Source organism: Protomyctophum parallelum (assembly GCF_964188405.1).
Source record: "Protomyctophum parallelum genome assembly, chromosome: 2".
NCBI classification, from domain to species: Eukaryota; Metazoa; Chordata; class Actinopteri; order Myctophiformes; family Myctophidae; genus Protomyctophum; species Protomyctophum parallelum.
Genome location: NC_139699.1, coordinates 22,571,298 through 22,593,780, shown reverse-complemented (window position 1 = coordinate 22,593,780; position 22,483 = coordinate 22,571,298). Strand labels below are relative to the sequence as shown.

The window sequence follows — 22,483 nt, the reverse complement described above, 5'->3', positions numbered from 1 at the left end:
GGCCGATTGGAACTACAAGAAATACCCACCGTTATCAGAGATAATATGTTAATGTTCATGTTAATCTTTGGTCCACTGATCAAAGGTATCAAATGTTTTTTTTTTATCATGACAAAAGTAATCCCAAGTTTGGAATACAGTTGAATGTATTCCCAACTCCACTGTTTACTTTCTTTCCACTAACTTTTCCTTTCTAAGAAACACATTGTTTTTAGACCTTGGATAGTTGGGTACATTTATCTTCCTTAAAGTGACGGCCATAAAATGGGCCAATGCCTGTGACTTTCAGAGTAGAATTGGTTGGTCTACAACCACAGAAAGTAGAGCATGTCCAAATCCAGACGGCCGACGGGCTCCCCTGTCTGTGTCAGTGCTTTGTGTTTGTTTCAGGTCACCTCCTGTAAGTCAGGGGTTCTCAACGTTTTTTGGCTGGGGAACCCCGGAAATGCTTTGACCATGTGTTGGTTCCCAAAGTAGGGTCCGGGAACCAAATGGACCCTCACAGGCTTTCGCTTTTATTTTAAAGTTCAATTAAACATATTTTTTACAATAAATTGGGGGAGATATAAATGCTGTTAAAATGTGGCGTCCGTATGCATGTCAAACTGGGGGTCCTTGTAATGAAAACAGCTGAACGTGACTGCTAGAGCCGTGCCAATGGGGGTCCTTGGGGAACAACCAATATAATGCGTATTGTATCGTAGTGTATCTGATTATACAACAGGTATTTCCGACCAAGTGATCTACAAGCAGGCTCTCTACCCATGCTCAAACGAGCATGACAGCACACCTTAATCAAAACATGAACCGTCCTGGGTTAGTGAGGGTCAGGTTCTCTGAACCGTCCTGGGTTAGTGAGGGTCAGGTGGAGGTTCTCTGAACCGTCCAGGGTTAGTGAGGGTCAGGTGGAGGTTCTCTGAACCGTCCTGGGTTAGTGAGGGTCAGGTGGAGGTTCTCTGAACCGTCCTGGGTTAGTGAGGGTCAGATGGAGGTTCTCTGAACAGCCACGGGCTGTTTTCAAACCAAACACGAAAGGCTTTGATTAAATTTGATTGACAGTTGGCTGGATGTAAACACTCTGCAGAGCTTAAACAGACAGGAAGGCAGACAGACAGACAGACAGACAGACAGACGTGTGTGTGTGTGTGCGTGCGTGCGTGCGTGCGTGCGTGCGTGCGTGCGTGCGTGCGTGCGTGCGTGCGTGCGTGCGTGCGTGCGTGCGTGCGTGCGCGCGCACGCACGCACGCACGCACGCACGCAAGGACCCCCACTCAAGGACCCCCACTCAAGGACCCCCACTCAAGGACCCCCACTTTCAGGAACCTCTGATTTACGACATCCCGTCAGCATTATTCCATAGAAAGTCAGCACTTTTCAGTCGTAGTATTTTGACAAAAAAAGACCTGAAATGTTTTACTTTAAAGGAGTTAACATTAAATATTATATTGGTTGTCCCTCAAACTTATTTCTAATGGTTTGAGCCTCAATCACCACTTTGATATACAGTAACCAGTCCATGGCATTTATTTTTGTCTCCACCAGGCCGAAGGCATGGGGGGAGAGTATGTTTTGCACTCCGTCCGTCCGTGTGTCCGTCCGTGTGTGTGTCCGTCCGTGTGTGTGTCCGTCCGTGTGTGTGTCCGTGAGCAGCTAATCTCTGCCACCGTTAACCCGGTCGATGCCAAATTTTGCACATACACTCCCTGGATGCCAACGATGAACCTCTGCCCCAAACTTTCCAGAACGGCCTGTTATAGCGCCACCAGGAGGCCGCTTTGTGCAAAACAAGTTTTTGCACAGTACACCTACAGATTTTGTCCAAACATCACGCACATTGGTACACAGTCTCTCTAGAGCCATTCAACGAAACCGGTCTTTCAGATTTCTCAGACTCCACCCTGATTGGTTAAGATTGGCTTCCAAAGTTCACAGGAGTGCTCAGTTTCAAACCAAGTGCAACCAAACATGAAATTACGTGCTGTCTCTATTTGTGACCCCACACGATGTACAGACTGCCATCGCGCAAGTTGCAACTGTTCAGGACAGCTGAAAAACTTTTTTATTTTTCCTTTTTTATTTTTCTGTCTAAAATGATCTGAAGCTATATTATTATTCCTTTAATGTTTGAGCAATGTAAACATGACATAATTGTATTAATGTTTAAGTGTAATGATGTTATTGACCGGATTATCCGTAGTCCTCCAGCCGTTAGCTTAAATTGCTAATATTATAAGCTAACCGCATTACTAAAGCCAATGTATTGCGGTAAATGCGGCATGTCCGCGTTAAATTACTTATACAAGTGAGTCGCGTTATATTTACCTTAAATACCAGCCAAAGTACATTCCAAATAAACAATTATTAGCCACGTTGTGTTGTTATATCAGTTTAATTAATAAAAAACATTGCATTTCTTCTTCGTTGGTATAAGGGGAAATCTTGAAACACTTCCGAGTGCAAGTACATGAACCACGTGACCGGGCTGTTTTCTGCCCCCTCAATATCGCAACCCAACTATTTTATAAGATGGCTCTCCGCATCATAAGTGCATAATACTTGTTTATTTGGAGTGAACATGACAATGACAAGTAAATAAATATTAACACGCCTCCCGTCGATAAGTTATTTAGCCTGGACATTTCCGCATTTAGCTGAAAACGGGCTTAGTAGCCTACTATTCGGCTAGAGGCAGGAGCTAACGGCTAACAGTCCAGTAGCCCTGGTCCAGTGCATACAGTGCTTCCGCAGCCCTCTGGTGATATTCTCAGTCCCGTGCGAGGATTTTCAAATCCCAGCAAATAAACAAAACTATTTGTAGCTGTTGCAAAAGACACAAATCTACAGAGCTACAAATAAGATGAACTGGTTTCAACTTCACCTACAAAGATTCAAAGCTACAAATACGCTGTGTATCTTTGTTTTTGTTCCCCTCTATTGAGAACAAAGGGACGTTTAATTAAAACTATGTGGTAACTGCATTATGTATTCATCTTTGTCTACTATTTGAATCTACCCCAATAACATAATAGGTGCTAAAAACATTGACATTTTCCAGTTACTATAGTTACTTTATAGATTTTGATAATTATTATAAAACATGCATTAACCACTTCAACCTTATATTCATTAGTATGAATAGGGTAGTAGTACTTAACTTAAGTAAATCAATTGGGTAATTTATAGTATAGGCCTACTACTTATTTTAATTTGACACTTTTATAAAGGCAAATTTCCTTACTATATCCTGACCCAGAATTAAAATAGCTTCACTCTTGTTTTTGACTCAATACTGCCCCACCTGGGGGGGGGGGGGGGGGGTAGAGTACCGCATTTTAGCAATGAAGAGGAAACAGCGCCCCCAAATGCCACTGACCACGGAACTGCATCTCTGAAGACCAAATTCTCAGATTGCTGTAGCTCTGCAAGACATTACTCTATAAGCCATATCTCGAAAACTAGTGGGTCAAACTGCACAACCAATATGTCAATTTGAAGCTATGATTCCCTGCTTTAATATGACATGATAAAAACGAAAATGAAAAAAGTCCAATGGCAGTCTCTCGATCAAATTCGGTCACATTTGTTTAACTTGTAATTTTTATCCCACGATTTTGCAACCCATTTTTTCATCCAGTGTCAAATATCTAATGTAATCCTGGGCGCTACACTTCCTCTGCCAACCTGGGGGGACAGCGAACTGACCTCATGCTTCCTTCTATGCATGAGGAGTCCAAGTTGCTTCTTTTCACCATCCAGGGAATTTCCCCGGATGTACGTAGCGCATGGAAGTCACACGTTATTCCATGTTGTCACTTTGTTGACAAAATTATCAATATATTTAGTCATGGTTTTAGCTTAGTACAGCTTAGCTTAGCTTAGTATTTATGTATTTTTTTTGTCGGTGTAAAAAGGTAGTCGACGAACTCAACGCGGACACGTCTACTCAAGATGTCTAATAAAGACCCCACAAATAGGTCTGAGGAGGTGTGCACGCACGCGCACACACACACACACACGCATACGCGCACACACACACACACACACACACACACACACACACACACACACACACCCCATGGGGACAGGGCCTGGTGGTGTTCGTGCACGGAGCTAAGGGATGACTCAAGCCTGAAGACATTTCCTCCAAACCACAAGTACAGTTGGCAGCTCGTCTGCTTATATAAAGAAAACTCTCTCTCTCTCTCTCTCTCTCTGTGTCAGTGTCGATTTTGTGGACTAAAACTAGCGAAAAAGGTTAATCGACGAAAACTATTAACTAAAACCAAGACTAAATATATTGACAATTTCATCAACAAAAAAACTATAAGACTGTTGGGGAAGTGACTAGTGGAGAAGAGATCCAGTAGAACTAAATGTCAGGGAGGGACTAGTGGAGAAGAGATCCAGTAGAACTAAATGTTAGGGAGGGACTAGTGGAGAAGAGATCCAGTAGAACTAAATGTCAGGGAGGGACTAGTGGAGAAGAGATCCAGTAGAACTAAATGTTAGGGAGGGACTAGTGGAGAAGCGATCCAGTAGAACTAAATGTTAGGGAGGGACTAGTGGAGAAGAGATCCAGTAGAACTAAATGTTAGGGAGGGACTTGTGGAGAAGAGATCCAGTAGAACTAAATGTTAGGGAGGGACTTGTGGAGAAGAGATCCAGTAGAACTAAATGTCAGGGAGGGACTAGTGGAGAAGAGATCCAGTAGAACTAAATGTTTGGGAGGGACTAGTGGAGAAGAGATCCAGTAGAACTAAATGTTAGGGAGGGACTAGTGGAGAAGAGATCCAGTAGAACTAAATGTTAGGGAGGGACTAGTGGAGAAGAGATCCAGTAGAACTAAATGTCAGGGAGGGACTAGTGGAGAAGAGATCCAGTAGAACTAAATGTTAGGGAGGGACTAGTGGAGAAGAGATCCAGTAAAATGTTGCAGGTTTCTTTTTAAATTTCAAATTTATAAATTAGATTTCATCTCTTTGGAAATAGAGGACCAGAATTTTGAGATTGTCGTACAGTCCACAAAAAGGTGTCTTTGCATTCTGAGGATGATGGGGATCTTAATCTCTATTCTACTCTATTAATCAATTAGTGGTGTTTATGCATATGCACGTGCACGCGCACACACCCTCTGGAGTTGTTGGATGTTGGTTTAATTAGCTATCTAATAATATGTGCGGTGCTGTGATCTAACCTGTCTCGACAAATTCTATTTCATTGTTGCGGGTGCAATGAATGCTAAGAGAGATTGCTGGAGAGAGGGAGGTGTGTTTGTGTGCGTGTGTGTGTGTGTGTGCGTGTGTGTGTGTGTGTGTGTGTGTGTGTGTGTGTGTGTGTGTGTATATGTGCGAGTCAGGGCAGGCAGACCGTCCAGGAAGACAGCTGCTCTGAGAGCTGTGATAAAAGGCCAGTCGTCAGCTGACTGTCAAGTTGTGGGAGGGCGAGAGACGAGAGAGAGTGACTCAACACAGCCGGGGCGAGAGAGAGAGAGAGATGATGACAAGAAGGAGTCACATTAGAAAGATACTGATAGAGAGACAGAGAGACAGAGAGAGAGAGAACAAGTAAACTGTAGTAGTAGCAAAGACAGATGGAGAGAGAGAGAGAGAGAGAGAGAGAGAGAGACCCATTTTGGGTCATAACTTTCCTTTCCAGTTCTGAATGACCACAGACTTTGTATACAGTATATTCCATCAAATAAAAACTGTGTTCCAATAAAAAGAAAGCTAATGATGCCACCAGTGGATTCACTCGGATGTGAAGAATCAACTGACTGAGAGAAAACGCTAATGTTATCGTCGCCGAATCTTAGTGCGCACTGAGTCAGACCTCCCGTTAGTCTGACCCATGCTGTGGGTTACAAATCACCCATGCTGTGGGTTACAAATCACCAATGCTGTGGGTTACAAATCACCCATGCTGTGAGTTACAAATCACCCATGCTGTGGGTTACAAATCACCCATGCTGTGGGTTACAAATCACCCATGCTGTGGGTTACAAATCACCCATGCTGTGAGTTACAAATCACCCATGCTGTGGGTTACAAATCACCCATGCTGTGAGTTACAAATCACCCATGCTGTGGGTTACAAATCACCTATGCTGTGGGTTACAAATCATCCCGTGCTGTGGGTTACAAATCCCCTGTGCTGTGGGTTACAAATCACCCGTGCTGTGGGTTACAAATAACCCGTGCTGTGGGTTACAAATCACCCGTGCTGTGGGTTACAAATCACCCGTTCTGTGGGTTACAAATCACCTGTGCTGTGGGTTACAAATCACCCGTGTTGCGGGTTACAAATCACCTGATGTGGGTTACAAATCACCTGTGCTGTGGGTTACAAATCACCCGTGTTGCGGGTTACAAATCACCTGATGTGGGTTACCATATCACCTGTGCTGTGGGTTACAAATCACCTGTGCTGCGGGTTACAAATCACCTGTTCTGCGAAGTTACAAATCACCTGATGTGGGTTACAAATCACCCGTGTTGCTGGTTACAAATCACCTGTGATGTGGGTTACAAATCACCTGTGTTGCAGGTTACAAATCATCTGTGTTGCGGGTTACAAATCACATGTGTTGCGGGTTACAAATCACCTGTGTTGCGGGTTACAAATCACCTGTGTTGCGGGTTACAAATCACCCGTGTTGCGGGTTACAAATCACCTGATGTGGGTTACAAATCACCTGTGTTGCGGGTTACAAATCACCTGTGCTGCGGGTTACAAATCACCTGTGCTGCGAAGTTACAAATCACCTGTGCTGCGAAGTTACAAATCACCTGTGATGCAAAGTTACAAATCACCTGTGCTGCGGGTTACAAATTACACAGCCGCCCTTATAACCTAGACTAGAACTGACCTATGAAACTAGACGCAGCTGCAGGACATGAGACTAATTAATTAGAGCGACAGCGAGAGAGAGGAGTGTGTGTGTGTGTGTGTGTGTGTGTGTGTGTGTCAATTTAACAAATGTGCAGACAATCAGAAATCAGAAGAGAGAGAGAACGACGTTCGCGCTACTGTATGCCAAATTGAAGTGGACTCGGACCCAGACTTTTTTTTTCAGGGAATAAAAACGTCTGGGTTTCCAAGGCTAGTTATACCCTGGGTTCCAGACGGATGTGCCTGGCTCGTCACCACTTTGGTCGTGCAGTCCTCCCACCATTGAGAGGAGCCAGACTTAATCTGCCTGCGGCAATACGCATTGCAGCGGCAGATGAAGCCTGGCTGGCTACACGAGGCTAGTAGAAATCCCAGGGAAAAGTCCCCTCAATCGACTGGTCCTCCTCGCGCTCAACAGACTCCCAGTGCGACTAATAATGGCCAGCCTAAGGACAGTGACATCATTACTCCACACATTCTCAAAAGCCAGAGTACAATACAATACAATACAAGGCTCTAAATAGACAGAATATCATCCCAAATTCAACCAACAACACATTCCTGACTGCCCAAGCAGCTCACTATACTTATTAGGTGAGAGGAAGTATTTGGCATCAAGAATTGATATACTGCAGAAGTCGATTAAAAGCAAGGATTTCAAATCATGACAGATTTCTGAAAAACCTCAAACTTTTTCATGTCAAGGACCCCCAGAATTATCTGTATTTGGCCACGGAACCCCCATCTGAAAATATATTTTCCCAGGGAGCCCTCTGCAGAAGCAAAGATATGAGTTAAAAACGTTCGCTCTGAAAGAATATATATTTCAAGATTTGCGCACGCCATGTTCACGATATAAAAAAAATAGCAGATCCACAAGCTCATATCGCACAGTATAACATAGTAGTATAAGATAATCCCGTCCTGAATGGGTTCAAATCAAGGACATGTGACTATAATATATTACACACCAATCCGTTCTTAACCCAGTTTGCCCCCCCCCCACTACGGCCCAGATCTATAATGTAAGCTCCAATAAGGCTCCATTCCCGACAACATTTTGAGCGAGGCAATACTTGGAAGCCCAGTTCAGTTCCTCCTTATATTAGATGAGTCAGCGGGAGTCAGAAGGTGTGTGTTGCTCGCTCCCCCCCATGCTGCGCCGTGGGGGGGGGGGGGGGGGGGGGGGGGGTATATACGTGGCTGAGTCTATGTGAGTCAGACCAGCAGCTTATTAAAAGCAGGGATGACTACAGTGTGGATATATGGCTATTTCGTTCATCGCTCGGGGGGCTTTGCATCAGCCCCCTCCTCCCTCCTGTCAGGATATCAGACCCCCCCACCCCGATCTCTCTCACACACACACACGCGTGCGCACGCACACACACACACACACACACACACACACACACACTCTGTGAGTCATCAGAAAGGTGTCCAGACAGACTGACAGACTCAAATCGGAACTTGTGAGTGCGAGCTGGGTTGACAAGAGAACGCCACACACGCAAACGCGCGCACACACACACGCAGTCGCGCACACACACACACACACACACACACACACACACACACACAGATGACGTCATTGTCCCATCCTAACCATCAAACGAGACAAGCCTGAACCTGTCCCTAATCAGTCACCCAGTCTCCTGAATGCGTTAAACGTAAACCCCTAGCCCTGTCCGCCTCTCGTAAGGCGGTGAGTATGAGCCTGCCTAAATGTTCTCAGTTCTGTGTACACCATTAAAAAAATCACACCCGTGTGAACTGAGTGGTGCAACACCCCTCTCTACCCCCCCCCCCCCCTCCTCTCTCTCTCTCTCTCTCTCTCATTAGCAGGCAACAGTACAGCACTATCTCTCTCTCTGTTTCTGGCAAACAGCGCCCCTACTGGTACTAATAGTCATACTCATGCTCATACATACGTGCTCAACACATACATAGGCGGACACATAGGCGGACACGGACATTGCTGTTCCTTGGAGTGGTTGCACCACTCAAAAAGGAATACAAAAAAAGGAATACATTAACTAATTTGGCACCGATAGCGCCTTTTGTTGCCTCCCGGTCCAAACGCCCTCTGCAACGAGTTTGCCTTTTGACGCCAATTTTAATATCAATTGACTATGGTTCACAAGTGTGTCCTGTACGCACTCAAAACACAAAATTACAACAACAACAAAAATTCAGTCCCTGCTTGGCACTCAGCATTAAGGGTTGGATTGGGGGGGTCAGTCCCTGCTTGGCACTCAGCATCAAGGGTTGGATTGGGGTGGTCAGTCCCTGCTTGGCACTCAGCATCAAGGGTTGGATTTGGGGGGTCAGTCCCTGCTTGGCACTCACCATCAAGGGTTGGATTGGGGGGGTCAGTCCCTGCTTGGCACTCACCATCAAGGGTTGGATTGGGGGGTCAGTCCCTGCTTGGCACTCAGCATCAAGGGTTGGATTGGGGGGGTCAGTCCCTGCTTGGCACTCAGCATCAAGGGTTGGATTGGGGGGGTCAGTCCCTGCTTGGCACTCAGCATCAAGGGTTGGATTGGGGGGGGTCAGTCCCTGCTTGGAACTCACCATCAAGGGTTGGATTGGGGGGGTCAGTCCCTGCTTGGCACTCAGCATCAAGGGTTGGATTGGGGGGTCAGTCCCTGCTTGGCACTCACCATCAAGGGTTGGATTGGGGGGTCAGTCCCGGCTTGGCACTCAGCATCATGGGTTGGATTGGGGGGGTCAGTCCCTGCTTGGCACTCAGCATCAAGGGTTGGATTGGGGGGGTCAGTCCCTGCTTGGCACTCAGCATCAAGGGTTGGATTGGGGGGGTCAGTCCCTGCTTGGCACTCACCATCAAGGGTTGGATTGGGGGGTCAGTCCCTGCTTGGCACTTAGCATCAAGGGTTGGATTGGGGGGGTCAGTCCCTGCTTGGCACTCACCATCAAGGGTTGGATTGGGGGGTCAGTCCCTGCTTGGCACTCAGCATCAAGGGTTGGATTGGGGGGGTCAGTCCCTGCTTGGCACTCAGCATCAAGGGTTGGATTGGGGGGGGTCAGTCCCTGCTTGGCACTCAGCATCAAGGGTTGGATTGGGGGGTCAGTCCAATCTTGGCACTCAGCATCAATGGGTTGGATTGGGGGGTCAGTCCCTGCTTGGCACTCACTTGGATTTGGGGGGTCAAATCAACTAATCAAATGATTCCCGAGCGCGCCGCACGCTGTGGCTCACCGTTCCAAGAGATGGGTAAAATGTGGAGAACAAATTTCACTGCGGTAACGTGTTTGGCAAAACAAATCGTAGGACTTTGAATGTGTGATCTGTGGATGAGGTATTGTCATCCAGTATGATGTGCATTTGGAAGGATGCACCCCTCCCTAGAACTTGTGTTTTTGTGGTAGTGCGTCCTGAGGGGCTGAGGTGGAGAAGGAGCAGCTTCACACATGTGAACCATTTCAGACTATACAGAAAGAAAAGAAAGATTAAATCCTACTCCTATTAGGCTGGAATGCTCTCTCTCTCTCTCTCTCTCTCTGTGTTGTTGGCCATGCTCTCTCTCCCATCTTCCTCGCGTCCAAAAAGCTGTCAGTGCATTCTGATGTATAGATATTGTTCAGCGTTTAGAGGTCCTGGCTGTAGCAGCTGACACCCAGCCAAATGACACCCCCTTCTCTCTCTCTCTCTCTCTCTCTCTCTCTCTGTCTGTCTGTCTGGCTCTCTCTCTCTCTAATATAATAATCAGTGTGTGTTACTTGGCCAGCAGTGGAGCTCTCTCTCCTCTGCCAATGAATGCGTCCACAATATGTTCACATCTAGGCACGCGCGCACACACACAGACACGCGCAGGCACGCACACACACGTGTGTGTGTGTGTGTGTGTGTGTGTGTGTGTGTGTGTGTGTGTGTGTGTGTGTGAAAGCGGGACTTTCCAGTTGCAATGTGGGGGAAATTCCATAGGATGTTAAAAGAGAGCAGATTTCCGAGACTGGCCTTGTACTTAATAGAACATGATCCGTTTTAACCGTTTCCAGTCAGCCCTGCATCGTATTTATTGCTTTTCAATAGGCTTGCTTTCCACTCTGATGCATGAGGATGAGGTTCATGTGGGATTGTCTTGATTCTTTTTTTGTTGAAAGGTGACAGAAAGTAGTTCCTAATTCGTGCCACACGTTTGGCTCCATCGCGCCTCAACACAGCCTCCACTTCCTAGGAATGAGGCTCACACTTCCTGCGTGATGTCACATCGCCAGTGTTGGGCAAGTTAACACCCCGAACGCCCGGGGGTATGTAGGACCATTAGATCAGAGCGCCCGGGGGTATGTAGGACCATTAAATCAGAGCGCCCGGGGGTATGTAGGACCATTAAATCAGAGCGCCCGGGGGTATGTAGGACCATTAAATCAGAGCGCCCAGCCATTTGCAGCAACGGAGGACATTTAGGGATGCACCAGGTGCCATCCTGGATGTAGCTGAAGTAGCTAGATGTAGCCAAAACACCCCCGAGGCGATCCACAACATAATCTTTGCTTAGAATTGGACGGAATGATTTAGATCAAGAGTTATTCACGTTTTAATAAAATGGAGGGGGACCACTTTGGATGACGTCCCAAACGGAAATTACATTGAAGGTTGCCCAACAGGCGCTCCCAGCCTGTGGAGCGGTGCGCTTTGTTACGATATCATTAAAGTTCCGTCCTGTGATTAATTTCCGTCCTGAGCATCGAGCGTTACTATTTGGTAGGGTGGAGACCTCCGTTTATGCCACTCAGGGTGTTGTAGACTGGAAGTCACCTATGCTTTTTATGGCATAGGCAGACACATCTGCAGGACATGAGACTAATTAATTAGAGCGACAGAGAGAGAGAGGAGTCTGTACGTTTGTGCGTCTATTTAACAAGGGTGCAGACGATCAGAAATCAGCAGAGAGTGAGCAACGTTTGCGCTACTCTATGCCAAATTGAAGTGGACTCTTGTGGAAACTTTTTGTCTCCCTGGAAATAAAAACGTCTGGGTTTCCGAGGCTAAGCTACATGTAGCTGACCCAACACTGTTTACAACACACCACAACACACACCCCAGCATGTAAAGCCATTACCTCTGCCACGCCATATGATCACGAGCTGTGCTTTAACAACCAGAGTCGTCAGCTTAACACCGGCCATAAAAACACACACATTTCAATATCTTAATCCTCAGCAGCCCTGGATCCATTTACATAGAGGGCCATGGGAGAGGGTCTGGAGGGGATATATGACCCCGTCCAGGGGGGGGGGGTTCCTGCACACTAGACCTGACCCCTAGGGGTCTGCAGTCACTCTGCACCACGAGGGGAGGGGCCGGCCCAGACACAACACTGCACTGCCTCACAGGGAGACGATATGCTTCGGAATGACCAGCGGCAGATTACACATGGCAAGATTTGTGATCAGTGAGCTGAGAAAGAGTTTAACCGTGCGTGCATATTATGTGCGAGAGAGAAAGAGAGAGGGGGGAGGGGGGGGGGAGAGAGAGAGGGGGGGGTGGAGAGAGAGAGGTGTTGTCAAGGCATACAGCTAGAGAGAGGTGCAGGGAGGTCCAAGGCAGCCATTGCTGTCGTTGCCCCTCAAAATAAATCACACTTGTGTGAACTGAGCGGTGCAACTATACATTTATTGTTATAGTTATTGTGCTCTACTGCATGTGCTCTGTACTGTATAGTAGTGTACTGTGCGGGGGTCCCCGGAACATCCTGACCATGAACGCGCACAGGGTGCCGGCCTGGTTCCGGCGAGCCACCCGACGGGGAGTTACCATGTGGGGGTCAGTTACCTGCCGCACATCCAAAATGGTCGAGAATTGACATGGTTACCATGTGGGGGTCCCTGGGGGGTCCATGTTGGGGTCCCCGGAACATCCAGAGCCCCAGGAACGGCCCAGAGCTCGTACTGTACTCTGTGCCACTTTACTCTGTGCTGTACCCTACTGGTCACTTTAGGTGTTGCAGCTTTCCGTGCTCGGACATACAGACACAGAGACGGACATACGGATGGACGGACGGACAGACGGGCGGACATAGCTCCGTAATGGAGCGGAGGCACAGCTCAAAAATATCATGGCCCGAGGCCACGCAGTGGCCTCAGGCTCAGGTGACACGTTTTGATCAGAAAAAAACATCTGTCGCACCGCCATGCGACGGATGGACTCGACTCGACAACATTTACGAGTCAATCCACCGGACAGAAACTGATATGAGCGTGTTTTGACGACGTCATCGCAAAAGGGGCCGTCGCGCTGGCGTGCAAAGGGTTCTGGGAAATTGAGTCCCATTGTTTACAATGGAGAATCTGCGGGAGGAAGTAGCCGTGCGCTGCCCAGGCTGATCGCCGCTATGGAATACTTTTCTACACAACAAGCGATTACACCGTTTTGAAGTAGATTTTCATTACAAGCAACTCAGCGGTCGGTGCAGTGGCTGTTCAAAGGTAACTTTAACCAACTCAGCGGTCGGTGCAGTGACTGTTCAAAGGTAACTTTAACCAACTCAGCGATCGGTGCAGTGACTGTTCAAAGGTAACTTTAACCAACTCAGCGATCGGTGCAGTGACTGTTCAAAGGTAACTTTAACCAACTCAGTGATCGGTGCAGTGACTGTTCAAAGGTAACTTTAACCAACTCAGCGGTCGGTGCAGTGGCTGTTCAAAGGTAACTTTAACCAACTCAGTGATCGGTGCAGTGACTGTTCAAAGGTAACTTTAACCAACTCAGCGGTCGGTGCAGTGACTGTTCAAAGGTAACTTTAACCAACTCAGCGGTCGGTGCAGTGACTGTTCAAAGGTAACTTTAACCAACTCAGTGATCGGTGCAGTGACTGTTCAAAGGTAACTTTAACCAACTCAGCGGTCGGTGCAGTGGCTGTTCAAAGGTAACTTTAACCAACTCAGTGATCGGTGCAGTGACTGTTCAAAGGTAACTTTAACCAACTCAGTGATCGGTGCAGTGACTGTTCAAAGGTAACTTTAACCAACTCAGCGGTCGGTGCAGTGGCTGTTCAAAGGTAACTTTAACCAACTCAGCGATCGGTGCAGTGGCTGTTCAAAGGTAACTTTAACCATAGGCAGTCTAGCCGGAAGGACGCCCGTATATTGCCGGCATTCAACCCGTTAGTGAGGACCCATTATATGAAGATATAGGTTGAAAAGTGCTGAAGTTGTCCTTCAACCCTCAGATTCCATTAATTCTTTCAGTTGACTCAAATCTTGTTTTTATTTGATGGCCTTCCTGCTCAGGCATTAAATTCAAAGGTCATAACCCACAAAACATGGACAACACCAAAGGACCCTAAAACGAGGATGTTCCAGGCCTGGGACGTGTGTGTGAGAGAGAGAGAGGCGAGGAGGAATGTTTCATGAACTACTGGCAGTTTTGTCTCTCCTGAAAGGGCCCAAACACCACATCCCGAAGGCCCAAACAAAACTGTTGCTTTACCAAAACAACACAAGGTTCTTTCAAAAGGTATTCAATAACCGACGTCGGGCCTCTCGGGTGGGGAAAAAAAAGGATCTGTTGTTCGCCTTCGTCATCTTGAAATTGCTTTTCAATTTTGGAATGAAAGTGGTCAATGGGGACCGTTTTTTAATTTTGTTTTGTTGTTCTGTTTAACATTGTGGTGGAAAAAATTCACCAACTAGTTCTAGGCTGGCAGCTGAACCAGCCACTATGGGAAGACAGCGTCAGTGTGTGTGTGTGTGTGTGTGTGTGTGTGTGTGTGCCGAGAGCTAAGGCAAAATTCTGTTCAGTGTCTGCAATAATTGGCAGTTGCCATATATAGAGAAGGCGATGCTTTATGTACCCGTAACCTGTATCCTGAAGCACTTGTTTTCCAAGTTTGCGCATCCACTATTGTTTGTGTGTGTGTGTGTGTGTGTGTGTGTGTGTGTGTGTGTGTGTGTGTGTGTGTGTGTGAGTGTGTGTGTGTGTGTGTGTGTGTGCGCACACACCGCACGCGAGGCAACAATGATCCCTCAATCCTGACTCCTGGAACAAGAGTAAAAGTACAATATTTGGATCAGAGAAGAAGTGGAGTAGAAGTTAAAGTATGAGTGTTTTACGGTAAAACGTACGGTACTTAAGTAAATGTACTTATAGTTACTAGACATCAACTTAACAACTTAATTGGAGCACTGTGTACAGCGACCAATCATCCATCAACGCTGTAGCGCCCCTCCGGCCACACATTAGCGCCTGGGCCGGGCCGGCTGCGATGGAGACCATGGCCATGTTGCTCTGTTGGTGCAGCGAAAGCTGAAAATAGCAACACACCAATAACCCAAGAACTCAGAAATGAACAAAAACTGCTGCTTTTTTCCCCCCTCAGACTTTGGAAAAAAGAAAATACAGGCTTTATAGCCCCCAGAACATCTGCAGGTCTGTGTGAGATGAACGGAGAGGAGAGGAGAGGAGAGGAGAGGAGAGGAGAGGAGAGGAGAGGAGAGGAGAGGAGAGGAGAGGAGAGGAGAGGAGAGCGGGGTCCATTGGCGGAGCGGCATCCTGTTTCTCCTGTGTGAGTGATATGTGATGCCTGGGCTCCGGCGGGGCTCCGGTGGGGCTCCGGCGGAGCTCCGGTGGGGCCATTATTAAGTGCCCAGTATTTTCCACCAGAGCACGAAATATCAGACTGTTGATTTCCTCCACCGAGGGACCAGCGACCCAGAGCTATTTTAAGACTCTGAACCCTCCCCCCCACAGGGAAGGAGGCCTTTTTACTTAACCAGCTGGACCTGATATGTCTTCACAGGCCAACACAGAGAGGTATAATATGACCCGTTGGTGGGAAAACTATTCACATGTTTTACTTAAGTATAAAAGTATCAATACTGCAACATAGAAATACTGTTATTACAAAAGCATACTCTGTTACAAAAGTAAAAGTACAAAAGTATTGGTATATGTACTCAGTTACTTTACACCACTGTTTCACAGGCACAGCGAACAAAGAGATCTATGACTAAGAACGCTATATTCTCCAAGGGAGAATGTTTGTGTGTGTGTGTGTGTGCGTGCGCACACGCACGTGCTGTATACCTTATAGCCAGGACAAGCCAGGGGTTTGTTTGGAGTTGAAGAAGTGGGCATTGTGTCGGACATGTGGAGAATGGGAGATGGGAATCGCTGCGCTCAGCAATCCGTTCAGGCTAATGGCATTAGCATCTGTACAGCATGTGCTTTTTACCCCTGCATGCTCAACACACACACACACACACACACACACACACACACACACACACACACACACACACACACACACACACACACACACACACACACACACACACACACACACACACACACACACACACACCAGTGGCGATTTGGACAGCCCATTTGAAGTAGTTTTTGTCTTGACTGAAATGCCGTTTAGGTTTAAGTCGCATTATTGTCACTAGTTTTAGTTGACCGTAAATCTACAGTTGACTAAAATGTATGTTGGAGGGCCTTGATTGTGTCGTATTACACCTGGTTGCATACTGAAAGTAGTTGTGAGCTTGTAGATCGGCTATATATTCAGAGCGCAACACCAAACATAAAATGACTTGTCTTAAAAACGCCATTGACAATGAAGGGAAATGTTTCGTCATCTTGTCCCTAACACAAACATTAAATGCCATTAACAATAAAGATAATGTAATGTTTGTTTTGTCACCGTTTGTTTTTACATCACCATTACATCACCTAAACAACATGAGTTAGACTTTAATATGTTAGCGCCCCTCACTTCACACAGGTGTGATCTTTTCTATTATAGATTCAAATATATACACAAAATGTTCACGATTAAAAGAATATAGCAGACATATTGTATTGTATATCTGCTATTTTTTTAAATAGAATAAAACAATGCCTTTTATAGCTCACACCACCTGGCTTCTCTCTTTCATTCAAAACAAATATTCCATATATGTTATATTAAAACTATAATATATCATCATGATGTTAGATGTGGTTGGTCATAATGCAGGAGGTGTTTGTAAAAACAGAAAAACATCTGTGAGATTTAATAACGTCGTTCAGTATAAACGTAACTTCATATCTGTCTCAGCCTCTTTGTTCCTCGGTTTCCTTTGTCTGCCGGGGCACGCACACACGCACACACACAAAAACACACACACACACACACACACACACACACACACACACACACACACACACACACACACACACACACACACTTGCACTTCTTTCTCTCTAGCACCATCTTTTGGTCATAGGAGCCTATTAGTCACTTTCAGTTAGGTTCCTGGAGTATTTCCAATTGCCTGTACTTTTACTTCCACTATACATCTCAGATGCAAATACTGTATTTTAACTCCACTACAATTATCTGAAAACTTCCGGTACTTTGTAGATTAGATTATAATTACAGAACATGCATCATATCACTTTAGCCATTTGAAAGTAACCATTTGAAAGATCTGAACTTGTTTATGCATTCATATAGTTTTTATTTATTTATTTATTTATTTATTTATTTATTTGACAGGGACAAAGCTCATTAATCAACATGTCAGTTTTCACATCAATGTAAATGGGCCAGAGTTAGCCGAAGCTAAATTTCATCTGTAGTCCCTTCCATGCGCTACGTCCGGCCGGGGGGGGCTGAGGTCTGGGAGGTTTTGGGGGGGGGGCTGAGGTCTGGGAGGTTTTGGGGGGGCAGCTGAGGTCTGGGAGGTTTTGGGGGGGCAGCTGAGGTCTGGGAGGTTTTGGGGGGGGGGGCTGAGGTCTGGGAGGTTTTGGGGGGGCAGCTGAGGTCTGGGAGGTTTTGGGGGGGGCAGCTGAGGTCTGGGAGGTTTTGGGAGGGCAGCTGAGGTCTGGGAGGTTTTGGGGGGGCAGCTGAGGTCTGGGAGGTTTTGGGGGGGCAGCTGAGGTCTGGGAGGTTTTGGTGGGGCAGCTGAGGTCTGGGAGGTTTTGGGGGGGCAGCTGAGGTCTGGGGTTTTTTGGGGGGGCAGCTGAGTTCTGGGAGGTTTTGGGGGGGCAGCTGAGGTCTGGGAGGTTTTGGAGGGGCAGCTGAGGTCTGGGAGGTTTCTTTTGGGGGGGCAGCTGAGGTCTGGGAGGTTTTGGAGGGGGGGGGAGCTGAGTTCTGGGAGGTTTCTTTTGGGGGGGGGCTGAGTTCTGGGAGGTTTCAGCTGAGGTCGGGGCTGGCTGCTGGCTGGCTGGGTGACGGCCCGGAGGCCAGGTCACTGCCTCGGGGAGCTGAGACAATGGAGGTGGCAGGAAATGTAGGCTGGCAGCCAGGGAGCTCTGGAGGTGGCGTGTGTGTGTGGTGTGTGTGTGTGTGTGTGTGTACCTATATGCCCGCTCTGACTGCAGTAGTGCTACCCGCCTGCTACCTGCCTGCCAGCTGTCCTCCACACGCACGCACATAACACTAAATGTATTAACTGTGTAGACTCTGTCAAAACTCCGCCCCGCCCCACCCCTCTCCTCTCTCTCTCTCTCTCTCTCTCTCTCTCTCTCTCTCTCTCTCTCTGTGCTGGGTGTCTATGTAGGCCACGGGTTGTCTAACTTTACGTAGCTGGGAGTTGACCCACCTATGTTCAGCTCCCAGAGTCCAAAAAACGTAGTTTTATATTACGGCCAATAGAATAGGTCGGATAGGTCGAATTTTTCTTCTGAAGTTGAGGGGCAACAACAACGCAAGCGTGTTTACGTGAGCGCGGTCCTGTGAAATTGTCGCGAGTGCGTGTGCTCGTTTTGTGAACATGCCCGCGATTGACCAGAACTGTATTTCTTTTTTTTTTAAATGCTTGCGTTGTCACGCCCCTCATAAGCAGACCTGGAGTAGAGCTGTCGTTGATCCAGGCGACAACGACTGCGTTGTCGTGTAGATAAGCTGTGCCAGCTTAACTACACGTTAAGACCTGAGGACGATTCTACAAAATGTCTTCTAAATCCTGACAGTTTTCTGAAAAACCCATGTTTCTATATCAGTCCCTCTCAAACATTTTCATGTCAAGGACACCCAAAAATATAATGTAATTGGCCACCGACCCCCATCTGAAAATATGTTGTTCCAGGGACCTCACCAGACACTCTCCAAAACATTGACAAAACACACTTGACGAGACGGAGGGACGTAGAAGAGGGAAACCCATCCTCGTCACGACTGTCTGTCTGGCCGTCCGACCACTTCCAATGTTTGCTCTTTTCTCTAAAGAGAACAACTTTAATTCTTCATGTGCTCTTCGTGAGCAACTTGACCCCGAAAGACTCCAGACTATTATTTCAGGATATAGAGGCAGAAATATAGGTCAGTCTGGAAAGGAGGGAGAGAGAGAGAGAGAGAGAGAGAGAGAGAGAGAGAGAGAGAGAGAGAGAGAGAGAGAGAGACAGAGAGGGAGAGACAGAGAGAGCTAGAGACAGAGAGAGCTAGAGAGAGAGAGAGAGAGAGATAATAGAGATAAAAGTGGAGGACAGGAGAGAAATGGTGAGACGGAACAAAGGAGAGGAGGAACTGGTCAATACATATCCGAGGGGAGAGTGGGGGACTGATGAGGAAAGTGTGTGTGTGTGTGTGTGTGTGTGTGTGTGTGTGTGTGTGTGTGTGTGTGTGTGTGTGTGTGTGTGTGTGTGTGTGTGTGTGTGTGCGTGCCTGCCTGTGTGCCTGCGTGCGTGCGTGCGTGCGTGCGTGCGTGCGTGCGTGCGTGCGTGCGTCCGAGGGGAGAGCACAGGACTGATGAGGTGGAGAGAGCTCCATGACTGTTGGAGATCCCACCAGGTTTTCAGCTAACCGTGTGTGTGTGTGTGTGTGTGTGTGTGTGTGTGTGTGTGTGTGTGTGTGTGTGTGTGTGTGTGTGGAGATCCCAGCAGATTGAAACTGTGTCAAGGACAAACTAAACTATAGGAGAGGCTGAGGGAGAACAGGTACTTCTGTTTTTTTTCTCAAAATGTACTTGAGTAAAAGTATTGACAAGAGTATTGGTATCAAAATGTACCTAAAGTACCAAAGGTAAAAGTATGCATTGTGCAGAATGTACCTTTAAAATAATAATAATTAAAACAATAAAAGAATACAGGAGATCTACAAGCTCACAATGCTTCGTGATTGTGAGTAAAGTAACTAAAGTTTTCAAATTGTAGTGGAGTAAAAGTACAATATTTGTCTCAGAGATGTAGTGGAGTAGAAGTAAAATCATTGGAGATTGGAGATACTCAGGTAATATGCAAATACCTAAAAAAATTACTCAAGTACAGCACTTTAAGTAAATGTACTTAGTTTACTTCACACCGTGACCACTGGACTGAGGGATATGAATGACGGCACACGCGCACGCTCGCACGCACACACCCGCTCGCTTGCGTGTGCCTACTTGTAGCTGCTGTGACCCACATGGCACATTCTCTCATAACCAGACAGATTAATGTCACCTCCAAGTCACGCCAACATCTGTCATCAGGATCCACCTAACAGCTGTGTCTGTGCATGCACGCACGCATGCCCGCCCGTGCACACACACACACACACACCCCGGGCCCTAGACTAAAACAACTAAAAATAAGACTAAAACTAAATCAAACTTTGTTGTCAATATTAACACTGTTGGGAGCCAACTCTGATCCCAGCGTGACTGCACCATTTAGTTTTTGGGGGGGATACTTTGCGGACAGAATTTATTGCTAATACGGTAGCCCGTTGATCAAATGTTATTTTGTTTGTCTTTGTGAATGAATAACGTTATGCATACAGTACTTGGAAACTAAAATTATCTTTCAATTACATTTAAGACAAAAAGAAGCACTGTCGAAGCAATCATAAACTGAAACTTCAAAAACTGAGATTATTTCCAGGTAAGGGGGTCCGCAAGCTTTTCCGACAAGTCAATAGTCCCGACATGCGGAAAACGACCGGATTAAGGTTTGCGAACATGCTTTAAAGATGGAGTGCCACAATTTTTTTATTTTTCCAGTTTTTTATGCGTCTATGAGGTGACAGTACTTCATTAGACACCCTGGAGTTGTTTTATGTGCAATGGTGTATTAACTTTGTATTTGGGGTTTCTTCCTGGAGGCTGAACCCTTGACAGCCAAACGGGCCAATGAAATAAACAGTAATATAGTGACATCACACTATCAGCCCCTCCCCTAACCCCTCCCCCTTTATCATACAACTACAGCTGTGGGTTGGGCTTCAGTTCAGGTGGATCACCACCCATCAGGCAAACCAGGCATACTTAATGAACTGGTGGACGTGTCCACATAAAAGCATGATTTTAACAAATACTGTACACTTTTTGGAAAAAAGTTCTTCAACCTTATATAACAATAAGACTTGATGATCATGTTTTAGGGTGGAAAAAAAATGTGGCACTCCATCTTTAAAGGACAACTTTTTTCAACCAAGGTTCATGTTTTAGGTTGTTATTAGAGAAAGTAAAAGATGAGTGTTAAACCTTTTTCATTTGCTGCTTTCTTTCGTTTTAGGGATTTTAGCTGTTTTTGAAAGTCCTAAAAGACCCCAGGAAATTACATCCGGCCACAAAAGATTGCAGGATCTACTGAATGTGAAGGTAGGGGGGAAGCCATACTGTGTCATAGGCTCAATATGTCAGATGCAATTTCTTGGGGTCTAGTAGGACTATAGTAAATAATAAAATAAATAAATCGCTAAAAAACTATAAGAAAATACACATAGCACCGTTTTATTTTATTTTTATTTTTTCCAGAATCTACAAGACTCTTGTAGATTGTTGTGAAGAATAGTATTCTATGATTTTTCAAAGTTTACAGAAAAACCTCTGAATGGCTGGAAAGGGCAGCTATAGACGAGAGAACCGTTACAATCCTGACGGTTACAGACCCTATAGAAGCCAATACTATAGTGTACTACTATAGAGGTCAACAACAAGAAATAGTCTTAGTTGACTATAAGATTCAGATGAACCCTGGTGTGGCTGACATCAGTGAAACCATTCAGTCAGTAAAGTGCTCTGCTAAGGATCTGGGTCGCCACTAGTCACCGCTCGCTGGCACGGTCCGACAGAATCCAAACACAAAACAAATGTTTTCATAAAGTCGCCCAATGTTGAATCAGCATTATTCATTTATTTTACTGAGCAGTTTCCTTTTTTTCCCCCCTCATCAGTTTCATTCCTTTTTTCTCTTCTTTTTTCCTTGGCCTGGATGACTGGGGCTGTGGCTTGGCCTCTGCAAGGCCAGCTGCTTCACATTAGCACACTGATGATGACAGTTTGATGTTACCCACATCTTAGGTCAGTGATTCATAAAGTGGGGTCCGGGGACCCCCGAGGGTCCTTGAGGGAGTTCCAGGGGGTCCCCAGCTAAATTATAGTTAGGAACCAAATCGACCCTTATGGGTCTGTAACTCAGAGAGTGTACAAATGGTGGTCCCGTTGGGGACATTGGGGTCCCAGAGATAGAAATGCCATTCAATGGGGTCCTTGAAATGAAAAATGCTTGAAAATCACTGCTAGAGCCGTAGAGCCTCTTATGGGGGTCCTATGCATATAATATATGCATAGGACCCCCATAAGACATAAACATATTATGTTTTCTAATGGGGGTCCGCATGCTACTGTAATTAGTGTCAATCACGAGACATGTCCAAAGCATTTCCAC

General features: G+C 46.3%; 1 protein-coding gene across 1 annotated transcript in view; it reads right to left on the bottom strand.

Annotated features, from left to right (window-relative positions):
* Nucleotides 1-22,483, bottom strand: part of efl1 (elongation factor like GTPase 1) — a 103,400-nt gene that overhangs the window by 40,647 nt on the left and 40,270 nt on the right. The gene's annotated exons all lie outside the window — the stretch shown is intronic.